This window comes from Engraulis encrasicolus, unplaced genomic scaffold, assembly GCF_034702125.1.
Source record: "Engraulis encrasicolus isolate BLACKSEA-1 unplaced genomic scaffold, IST_EnEncr_1.0 scaffold_43_np1212, whole genome shotgun sequence".
NCBI classification, from domain to species: domain Eukaryota; kingdom Metazoa; phylum Chordata; class Actinopteri; order Clupeiformes; family Engraulidae; genus Engraulis; species Engraulis encrasicolus.
In genome coordinates, this window is record NW_026945742.1 from 360,482 (window position 1) to 372,981 (window position 12,500).

The 12,500-nt window shown below is 47.3% G+C and overlaps 1 protein-coding gene across 2 annotated transcripts in view; it reads right to left on the minus strand.

Annotated features, from left to right (window-relative positions):
- zfyve21 (zinc finger, FYVE domain containing 21) overlaps window positions 1–12,500 on the minus strand; it is a 34,620-nt gene that overhangs the window by 12,501 nt on the left and 9,619 nt on the right. The window contains exon 7 of one of the 2 annotated variants that reach the window (XM_063193530.1): window positions 12,341–12,500. This exon is cut by the window's right edge and continues 248 nt beyond it. The exons of the other annotated variant lie outside the window; for it this stretch is intronic. The gene's annotated coding sequence lies outside the window, so the exon portion shown is untranslated. Of the gene's footprint in view, window positions 1–12,340 lie in introns of those variants that run through there. 2 annotated transcript variants of the gene reach the window in all.

Consider the following 12,500-nt stretch of genomic DNA (forward strand, 5'->3'; position numbering starts at 1 on the left):
ACTATTGTAATCATCATCCTCATCATCACTATGATCATCTTGATCATCATCATCATCATCATCACCACCACCACTATTGTAAGCATCATCATTCTCGTCATCACTATTGTAATCTTCATCACTATAATCATCTTCATAATCACTAACATCAACCTCATCATCACTTTTATAATCATTATCATCACCACCATCATCATCACTATGATCATCTTCATCATCATCACTATAATCACCTTCATCATCCCTAACATCAACCTCATCTTCATCCTCACCAGTATAAAATCATCTTTAACCAAATCATCATCGACAACTCCCAACTGACCGCATGTGTGCGCGCGCGCGCACACACACACACGCACACACACACGCACACACACACGCACACACACACGCACACACACACGCACACACACACGCACACACACACGCACACACACACGCACACACACACGCACACACGCACACACGCACACACACACACACACACACACACACACACACACACACACACACGCACACACACACGCACACACACACACACACACACTCTAGTTGTGTTTTAGGGGAGGCCTGCCCCCTGCTGGCCATGATGCAGAAGTGCAACAACAATCTCAATACTGCTGACTGACTCAGCAAATACACACACACACACACGCGCGCACACACACACACAGAGGCAAAATATACACACACAGGTCAAATACAGACGCATACACAAATACACACGCATACACATGCAACCTCACACACAGGTTAAATAGACGCTCACACACCCACATACCTACACACAAAGAGACACACACAGACAAACAAGCACACACACACACACACACACACACTCTCACCGTCTGAGGAGACGAATGTTCCGACGGCTGACATCCCTCCCCCTCCGCTCTCTACGAAGGTCACCTGGAAATTACGAATATTTTTTATTATTATTTAGGCTTTTTATGCCTTTAGTTTATTATGACAGGACAGTTACAGAGGGACAGGATATGAGCGGGGAGAGAGACGGAGAAGGATCGGCCAATGACACGACAGGCCATCGTTAGGCCACGGAAGGGCCATCATTATAATTAGTATTATATTAGTAGAAGTATTATTATCAATGTTATTATTGTTTTTCTTAAAGGGACACTGTGCAGGAAATGGTCAAAAAAGGTACTGCAACTATGCTGCTTATTGAAATTGGGCTGCCTATTGCCAAATTTGACCTTTTCATGAAAGTTTACTGAGTAATAAACTAATATTTTCTAGTATGGTCCAAGTACAGTAATTTGTGCAGCTAAAAATGGCTATTTTTGGAAATTCAAAATGGCGGACCATGGAGAAGATCCCCCTTTTCATGTATGAAAAGTGCAATTTTTCCAGTCATAATGCATATTTAGAATTTGATGGTGGTGGTAAGTATTCATGAAAAAGGTAACATTAGTGAATGGGCAGCATGAATTCTGGAAATAAACAACAAAAAATCTCACACAGTGTCCCTTTAATAATAATATTATCATTTTCATTATTATTATCATCTATTATTATTGTGATTGCTATTGTTGTCGTTGTTGTTATTTATTTCCGTTACCTCGGAGACGATGATGTTGTCCTCCAGCACGGAGCCGCAGCCCATGCAGACGGCGTTGCCTCGTGATTGGTCCACATCGATATCCGTCCCCCCGCATGTCTTACACACACGCGGACTCATGATGACCCTGAAACACACACACACCCTCTCACAGGAGAGCACGCTGCACACGTGCACACACACACACACAAACACACACACAGGGCATAAATGTGTGGCCTGCCTGCAGCCAACTCGACTGAGATAGCGCTCCTGGTTCCTTTGGACTGCAGCGGTTCCCAAACTTTTTTCCTTGCGCACCCCCTTGTACATTTCAATGTGGTTCGCACAACCCCTAATCGAAATGTTTGTTGTGTTTGTTGTACTCAAATAAGACTTCACTGCACAAATCATTGCACATTATGCAGAGTCATTTGGGGAATCCTCATTTACAATAGACTTGATGTTTCTGCAAGCACACAATTCAAAATACAATTAAAAACTACTTAATTTTCATTAATGCTGTATAAAAACACACATCCGCCATTGTTCGATTCAGCTCGCGCACCCCCTTGTGGCAGGCCACGCACCCCAGTTTGGGAAACCCTGCTTTGGAGGGATAGCTGGATAAGCTTAGACATTTAAACACCATCATAGACATGGTACTGTATTTTGACCCCTATTCCTGACTTGTGAAGTGAAGTGAGAGAGTGAGTGAAAGCCCACTGGGAAACTCCAACTCCCATTGTCATTGTGACACAGCACACTGCACACAGCACACAATGAAATTGCATTTATGCCTCACCCGTGTAAGGGGGCAGCCCCCAATGGCGCCCCTAGGGAGCAGTGCAGCGGGACGGTACCATGCACCTTAGTCACGGAGGAGGATGGGGGAGAGATTGACTGAGAGTTGACAGAGACTGATTAATTACTCCCCCCACCAACCTGGCGGGTTGGAAGTCTGCCACCTCGTTAACTACATCGATTCGGCGATGGGAGGCACAGTACGAGACCGCTGAGCTAAAGCACCTGGTCTGATAGCCCAACGCTACCACACTGTATTGAGGCTTCGGGAGGGAGGTTTTACTGACGTTCCACACCACACTCTGCTACTTGACCTCCCTTACACATGGGGACTATTGCAAGAACTTAGCCAAGTAATAGTCCAGGGTAAGTTAAGCTTGAGGACTTCGTCATGGGTAGACATGGGCAAGTGGTAAGAGCGTCAGACTTGTAGCCCAAAGGTTGCCGGTTCGACTCCCAACCCGCCAGGTTGATGGGAGATGTAATTACCCAGTGCTCTCCCCATCCTCCTCCATGACTGAGGTACGGTACGGTATGGTCCTGAGCATGGTACTGTCCCGCCGTACTGCTCCCTTGGGGTACCATTGTGGGCTCCCCCTTGCATGGATGAGGCATAAATACAGTTTCATTGTGTGCACTTGTGTGCTGTGGAGTGCCATGTCGCTATGACAATGGGAGTTGGAGCTTCCCAAGTGGGCTTTCACTTCACTTCGGTAAAGCCCAACTGGGAAACTCCAACTTCTATTGTCATTGCGACACAGCACTCCACAGCACACAAGTAAACACCGCAAACAACAAAATTGTCTTAATGTCTCATCCATGCAAGGGAGCAGCCCTCAATGGCACCCCATGGGGAGCAGTGCGGCGGGACAGTACCATGCTCAGGGTACCTTAGTCATGTGGGAGGATGGGGGAGGAGAGCACTGGTTACATGTACTCCCTGGCGGGTCGGGACGAGAGTCGAAAAGGCAACCTTTGGGCTACAAGTCTGGCACCCTAACTGCTTACCCAGGACTGCCCATACATACTGACTGACTGACTAATTGGTCAAAGTGCTGTCTTTTCTACCAACCAAACAGAAATGTCTTTCAACAGCATTTGGCAAGTTGGCTGGGGTTAAAGGACCAGTTCAGTCAATTTCAATATGCTGTTGTATTGCTCACGCTACCCTTGACTTGTCAGTACCCGGTGATGCCACATTTTTCGGCTAAGCCCTTTCCGAGATATGAGCTATTCTAATGGGGGCAGCGTTTGTTTACATTTTTAATAAAATTAACATAGGCCTACTCCAAATATTTTCCCAAAAGGTACCGCTGTTTGCTAGTTGTCTGCTGATGTTGTATAACCTTTCAAATGTTTTGGGGAATAAATAAAAATGTTTTGTTGAAATGTAAACAAAGCACTGCCCCCATTACTCTCGGATCTCGGAAAAGGCTGAAGAAGAAAAAGAAAAACCTCAGGTACTGACAAGTCCAGGGCAGTGTGAGCATTACATTACAACATTACAACTCTCCCCGCACACAGGACAGGTTGGAGACAGACAGACAGACACACATGAAGAGGACAGACAGACAGACATGAAGGGGACATACAGACAGGTATGAAGGGGACAGACACAGACATACAGACAGGCATGAAGAGGACAGACAGACAGACAGGCAGACAGACAGAGGACAGACAGACACACAGGCATGAAGCAGTGTTTCCCATACATTGAGGAAACTATGGCACACCGCCATAGTTTAAATTTGGCCGCCATAGTTTTTGTTTTAAAACGATTTCCGTTTTTTAAAAACGATTTGAAAAACGATATCCTTCGCATTTTCCTCCTGGAGTAAATACATCCTATAGACAAAAAACCATGAGTGCATGAAAGACAGAGGGATCAAAAGCCTAGTCAAGTTGTTGTAGTTAACTTGGGTTTGGGAGCAATAAAAAAGCCTTCAGAGAAGGGACAGTTGGGAAGAGTTTACTGACACGCCCAAGGCTTTTTCATTGCATGAGGGACGAATGAAAAGCGTGTTGCAAACAGAAATGATTCACTGTACTGCATTTTTGTATATAAATAACAATGTACTACTATGTCATGGGTAAAATCGTATGTAATTTCTCAAAATATAAATGGCTGAAATGTAGGCAGACAGACATGAAGGGGACACAGACAGACAGACATGAAGGACACATAGACAGACAGGCAGACAGACATGAAGAGGACATAAAGACAGGCATGAAGAGGACATACAGACAGGCATGAAGAGGACAGACAGACAGACAGGCATGAAGAGGACAGACAGACAGACAGGCATGAAGAGAACAGACAGACAGACATGAAGAGAACAGACATACAGACATGAAGAGGGGCAGACAGACACACAGACAGACATGAAGGGGACACAGACAGACAGACAGGCATGAAGGGGACACAGACAGACAGACAGGCATGAAGGGGACAGACAGACACACGCACACACACAGACAGGCTTGAAGGGGAGAAACAGACACACACACAGACAGACAGACATGAAGGGGAGAAACAGACACACACACAGACAGACAGACATGAAGGGGACACAGACAGCCACACAGACAGGTATGAAGCGGACAGACAGAGACAGATAGGTGTGTATGAGAGGGGCAGACAGATGGAGACAAGACAGACAAATAAGTAGGCAGCCAGCCTTCAGAGAGACAGACATGGACACAGGTTGCAGACAGAGAGCCGGGTAAAGATGGGCATGGACACCCAGTGTTGCCTGCTGTTTGGGCCTGTTGGGGTGACCGACTACCGACTTCCCAAATGCACTGACACAGCAGCTCTGAGCTACCACGCGCTGCGGACCTCTGACGCACCACCGGGAGGCTTCTGTTGTGTCATCACGCACACATTCCGCTGGGGACCGACAAGGTGATATGCCCCTCTAACCGGCTGGCCAAACGTCGCCACACGCCCTGGCCTTGGCCGTGTGTGTGGATGCGGGGATATCTGTCTCACTCACCGGGCGAGCAATAGGGTTCTACACTCACGCGAGCATGAGGCGAGAGAAGTGACGAGCAGCTGGAGCGGTCTGCTACGTGGCACGAGGGACTGTCGTGCCAAAAAGCGAGTGCCTGCCAAAACACGAGTGCCCTCATTGAAACCAATGAATTTTTTTTTGAGGGAAAATTATACTATTTTTTGCAGAATTAATTACATAATTTATGAACTAAAAATATGCTTATGAAACAGTACTCGTCCTCCACTTAATATGAGCTATTTGAATGAAACTGTATCATTTGTTATGACAATTCTTAGATTCTTTTATGGAAATAATACCGAAATTGTAACCAGTTCTTTGTAATACTTCCAGAAGCAATGTAGATGCTTTATTGATAGGCTTTCCATCTTAAATTGTGTTGGATTTATCGGCAAAAATGGGTAAAAAATATCTGAAAAATTGGTCATTGGTTTCCATTGGTTTCAATGAGGGCACTCGTGTTTTGGCAGGCACTCGCTTTTTGGCACGACAGGGCTATGGATTCCATACAGAACCACAGCGCGACCCTACGGCGGAAACGCGAATGATACAATGTCTCCCCGAGCCGAGCAAGAGAAAACACATCTGGTAGCGCCGTGGCGGTGAAGCCATATTGGGATAAAGAAATGTTTAGAACTACACAAGAACGCTGCTGAGATTTAAATATAACGGTGTAACAGGCGATCAGTCACCCAGGGCTGGATCTGGTAACACCGGTGTGTGGGACATGGGCGCGTCAGTTCACTGAAACTTTTGGCATGCTTCCCAATTACACATTGAATTAACACACAACACATATAACCCCAATTCAGCACTACGAACGAACAGCCCGTACCTGCTGGACTTGACGAAATGCCTTCAACAGGCAACGTGGGACCGTGGAGAGGGGACACGCACGAGGACCAAGACAGCAGCTCCTGGTCGCCTGCTGCTGCACATGCGCTCTTTATTTCACCCCAAATATTATTTTTCACACCATAGAGAGACGCCTTTAGCTCACTGTTCTCCTGGCTGTGGCACGAGAGTTAGTTCAAGCTCATGACAAGGCGTTCAATGTCTGCGAGTGTAGCAACGGCAACAACACGCCCGAAATCACCGGCTGCAGCTCGAGCACATGTTCAGTTCAGCTGGGAGAATGGACTGAACCATCTCAGCCGAGAGGAGGGGGGAGTTTTAAAACTTTTCACGTGTCAACAAAATATCTCATATTTCTTCGGAGAGGATGGTCTCAGATGACTAGGCTGTTGTCGGAGATCTTGATGCGTTTAGCGTTATTTTGCGATGATTTACTTTCTATAAAATACTCCAATGGATGAGCGAGGACTCCAAGACACTCTCCGCATTGGTATGGCCCTCGCGGTGACAGGCAGCGTGTGAGTGAGTGCGAGCGTGCGTGCGTGCGTCTGGAGGGAGAGGAGAGAGAATGAGAGAGGGAAAGGGAGTGGGGGGGAAGACCTTTGGCTACCTGGCTGACTGCGGAGATGATAACGGGTGCTGTTTCATCGCACTTGCATCAGCGTTTGCCCCGGAGTGAGCTCTAGGCCTCAACCAGAACCAGCTAAACTCACCCAACCAGGCAGGCAGAGGCAGCACACAGCTGTAGGTCTCCAGTCACTTACCGTACTCAGGACACACACACACACACACACACACACACACACACACACACACACACACACACACACACACACACACACACACACACACACACACACACACACACACCTGCATGGATTAGTGCGAAGGAGGCCCTGTCTACCTATGTTCTCAAATTGTGTTAAAATTGCACTTTTCAAACTTCCCCCGGGGAATGGATTGACATTTATTGAGATTTTGTTTTATTACATCTCATCATTAAAGAGTTATAAGAGACTAAAACTATTTGGGGTTTTTTTCTCCCCCAAAAGATGAATAAATGAAAAGTGTGTGTGTGTGAAAGAGGGAGAGTGGTGTGAAGACTGGGTCATGAGGTGATTCTTCTCGGCCACTAACTCCAGACCAGTGCTGACTCTCAAATGGTGCTCTGGTGCACTTCAGTGTTCGTGTTTCAGTGCGCATGATATGGTGTATTAGTTACGCACTGACACATAATGCACAAGTGCACCACCTGAGATCCAGACCAGACCTCCCATCATAGTAGAGTCTCATAGGAGTCTCTCCCCCTCCTCCTCTCTTCTCTTCTCCTCCTCTCTTCTCTCCCCCTCCTCCTCCTCTCCTCTCTTCTTCTCCTCCTCCTCTCCCCTCTCCTCCTCCTCCTCTCTTCTCCTCCTCCTCCTCCTCTCTTCTCTTCTTCTCCTCCTCCTCTCCTTCTCTTCCTCTCCTCCTCCTCTCTTCTCTCCCNCTCCTCTCTTCTCTCCCCCTCCTCCTCCTCTCCTCTCTCCTCCTCCTCTCTTCTCTCCCTCTCCTCCTCCTCTTCTCTTCTCCTCCTAGTCCTCTTCTCTCCTCCTCTTCCTCTCTTCTCTCCCCCTCCTCCTCCTCTCCTCTCTCCCCCTCCTCTCTTCTCTCCCTCTCCTCCTCCTCTCTTCTCCTCCTCCTCTTCTCTCCCCCTCCTCCTCTCTTCTCTCCCCCTCCTCCTCCTCTCTCCTCCCCCCCCCCCTCCTCTTCTCTTCTCTCCCTCCCCCTCCTCTCCTCTCCCCCTCCTCCTTCTCTCCCCCTCCTCCTCCTCTTCTCTCCCCTCCTCCTCTTCTCTTCTCTCCCCCTCCTCCTCCTCTCTTCTCTTCTTCTCCTCCTCCTCTCCTTCTCTTCTCCTCCTCCTCCTCCTCTCCTTCTCTTCTGCTCCTCCTCCTCCTCCTCTCCTTCTCTTCTCCTCTCCTTCTCTTCTTCTCCTCCTCCTCCTCTCCCCCTCGTCCTCCTCTCCTCTCTTCTCCTCCTCCTCTCTCTTCTCCTCCTCCTCTCTCTTCTCCTCCTCCACCTCTCTTCTCCTCCACCACCTCTCTTCTCCTCCTCCACCTCTCTTCTCCTCCACCACCTCTCTTCTCCTCCTCTACCTCTCTTCTCTCCTCTCCTCCTCTTCTCTTCTCTCCCCTCTCCTCCTCTCTTCTCTCCTCCTGCCTATTTTCTCTCTCCCTCCTCCTCCTCTCTTCTCTTCTCCTCCTCTCTTCTCTTCTCCTCCTCCTCCTCTTCTCTTCTCCTCCTCCTCCTCCCTCCTTTGCACACATACATGCCAGATTAACACACAGGCTACATATTATATGGCTGCAGCCTAGGGCCCCCACAGGCTAGATATGAGATATGGCTGCAGCAACCCACTTTGCCACAGGGTGAAAATAAGAAAATCGGAAAAATGTGACAAGATGCGTTATTGAAAACCTGATCTGCCATGTCATGTATTTTAGTAATACTTCTCATCCATGCTTGGATTATGAAGCTGTCTATGATATTCTGTTACAAAATCTCCCTTCAGTGGGGGCCTCGAGCAACCAATAGCATCGCACTAGACTAGTACATGAACCGCAACGAATCACATCATGACATGTGTATTGAAATGCGTATTGAATCGTGAACCCTTTGCCAATACCCAAATATACCCCCCCAGTAGACGCCCACATACAGCTGGTCAAGTACGGGTCAAAGACGTCCAACATGTCCTTCAGTGCAACGGATACTTTTGCTTACTCTAAATGCAATAAAAGATTTTTTTTATCATTATTTTTTCGGCTTGGCTTTCATGCATTCAGTTTTCAAAAAATTGTTTTGAAATTTCACGTTTTTTCACAGTTACAGTAAGCAAAAGCATCTGTTAGCACTGAAGGACCGTGTCATGTTGGACGTCTTTGACCCGTACAGCAGTGGTTCCCAACCTTTTTCTTCAGGGACCCATATTTTGACTGTTGTAAGCTGTGGTGACCCACCCATGCGAGCGCCCACACAAGAGGGAGTCACATGATACTCTGTTTCCAGCGAAAACTCCTTAGTTATCATTTTATTCCACAATTTGTCTTCAGTCAAATATAGGATAAGTGTTTAATGTATCACATTTTGTTGCTTCTATGCATATATTAGTTTAAACGCTTTGTCACATATTCAACATGGGCTATATATGGTATTAAAATTAAACCCCTTAAACTCAAGAGGGCTTTGCGACCCACTGTGGATCTTTGGCGACCCATAGGTTGGGCCCCGACCCATAGGTTAGGAACCACTGCCGTAAACACACTGACACAGTGTTGGTCAAGTACACACACAGACGTGGTGTTGGTAAAGTATACACACAGACGTAGTGTTGTTGATTAAAGGTTTTTATTAGAAGCCTGTTACACTCGTTATAGTGTCATTGGAATAGGAAGACCTGAGCAGAGAGAAGGCCAGCAGACACACACACGCCAGAGGTGGTGGGGTGTGTGTGTGTGTGTGTGTGTGTATGTTTGTGAGAATGTGTGTGCGTGTGTGTGGAGAGTGTGAGAATGTGTGTGCGTGTGTGTCGAGTGTGTGTGTGTGTCGAGTGTGTGAGAATGTGTGTGTGTGTGAGTGTGAGTGTGATTGTATGTTTGTGCGAGTGTGTGTGTGTGTGCTTGTGTGAGCGTGTCGATTGTGTGTGTGTGTGTGTGTGTGTGTGTGTGTGTGTGTGTATGTTTGTGTGGATGTGTGAGAATGTGTGTGAGTGTGACTGTGTGTATTTTTGTGTGATTGTGTGTGTGTGTGTGTGTGTGTGTGTGTGTGTGTGTGTGTGTGTGAGTGTGTGTATGTTTTTGTGAGTGAGAGAGAGTATGTGTGTGTGTGTGTGAGGTCCTGCGGGAGTACCGCAGTGACCAGTGAAGACAAGAGGAGCTAAATACTGAAGGTGGCACGTGTGTGTGTGTGCGTGTGTGTGTGTGTGTGTGTGTGTACGTGTGTGTGTGTACGTGTGTGTGTGTGAGTGTGTGTGTGTGACAGCAAGGCCTCCTGGGTAATCACACTGGGCAACGTAATGGCAACCACGCGGTCGCCATAGAAACAGACATCAGCATCATCATAGGCACACGCACGCACACACACAAACACACACACTCTCTTCAGGGCTGTAGGACTGAGTTTGAGAAACAGGTGTGTGTGTGTGTGTGGGGGGGGGGGAGTTGTGAGTTTAGGAGGGTGCACGTAGCCCTTCAAATCAGCATGTTTAGCTGGACACACACACACACACACACACACACACACACACACACACACACACACACACAGTCAGGTTAACAGGCATGGGTTTAACACATGTGGCAACTGTGTCTTTGTAAGGTCCTTCAGTGGGAATAACACACACACACACAAATACAAAATACAACAAGGGCAAGAAAGATACAAGGGCTTTTGGTAATATAACACGCGCACGCACGCACACACGCACACACACACACACACACACACACACACACACACACACACACACAAACACACACACACGCACACACACACACACACACACACACACACACACCAATGGGCTTTGCCTCAGTACAGTATTGTGTGTGTAGGAGGTCAACACCTAGTACTGGACTCCAGCTCCTTTTTGGTACTACCTGCTTTGAACAGCAGGGGGGGCACTCCCACACACCTGAGAACAGCAGCAGTGCAGAGTCAGGAGTTCCAACAGAGGGCTTTGGGTGCGTTCCAATATGCAACCTTGCATCCTCCACATGTGCTCGTGGCCTCGCCCCGCCTCCGTGGAGAAAACAATAACGTTTCCCTGCTGTCAGCCTAGCCACAACAACTTTTGGGGGACTATTTTTCATTCACCATCCAATTCTCACATTAAAAAAATAGTTTACAATTGAGCTTTTACGAGATATTGAAGTACAATGCTGTTGTCAGTGATGTCATCACGACACATTACTTCCTGGTACGAGGCCACAAGCACAAGTGGAGTATGCAAGGTCACATATTGGAAGGTACTTAGGGCTGTAACTATATACTCAACTCACGATTCGGTTCGCATCACGATTTTTGACCTACGGTTCGATACATCCCATGATTTCTAGAAATGTATCTCCACTGAAGTTTGGAAACACTATCGCATCAAATCATAAGGTTGTTTGGTCTGGACTAATGGGGAATAAAGCTTTGAAAGGGCGTATCACGATACGTCCTCCTTGTATCACGATATATTATCGTGACACTGTGTATCACGATTTCTCGGTTCGATACAATATCGTTACAGCCCTAGAAGGCACCCTCTGCCTAACGCTAGGGACACATGCAGGCCAAACGAGCGAAGAGGCGAAACCAGCGAGACGAAGATCAGTGTTCCATTCTGACAGCTCAACCGTCATCAGGTCGTCACGGCGAATCAAATGGAATGAAACAGTTATGATGTTGATTTGATTGGCCGCCACCGTTGATCTCATTGGTGAAATTCGCTCCTCATTTGCATAATATTAAATTATTGGTCGAATAGTTCCGCTCCTGTTCGCTTGCCTCCGCCTCCCTCATAGGAATGAATGGCGAAGTTCGCTTGGCCAAATTCGTATGCATGCGTCACTGGCATAAGTGTGTGTGTGTGCGCGCGTGTGTGCGTGTGTGTGTATGTGCTTGAGTGCACTAGTTGCTGAGGTGAGTAGAGTAGAAAAAACATGTAATAATACGAGACTGTATACAAAAGCAGATACATTAAGAACAATATAGCCATATAGGAATAATAAAGGATATTTACAAGAGGGGGGAGGGGAGGGGGGGTAACCAACACAATGTACACACAAGGAAACATTAATGTAGTGTCATAAAGCTGTAGTGTGTTTGTGTGTTTGTGTGTGTGTGTGTGTGTGTGTGTGGACACTGGACAAAAGGAGGTGGCAGCGTGACAAGAGAAAACACACACACACACACACACACACCAGAGAAGATTCCACATTCACACTTCAATGCCCACTCAAGGATGCACACCTGGATGCACACACACACACACACACACACACACACACACACACACACACACACACACACACACACACACACACACACACACACACACAAACACTCTTGCAAACACTCTACACACACACACACACACACACACACACACACACACAGAGCAGAGTAGCAAGACAGCTGCCTGTGCAAGTGCAAGACATGCACTCTCAAATACAAACACACACACACACACACACACACACACACACACACACACACACACACACACACACACACACACACACACA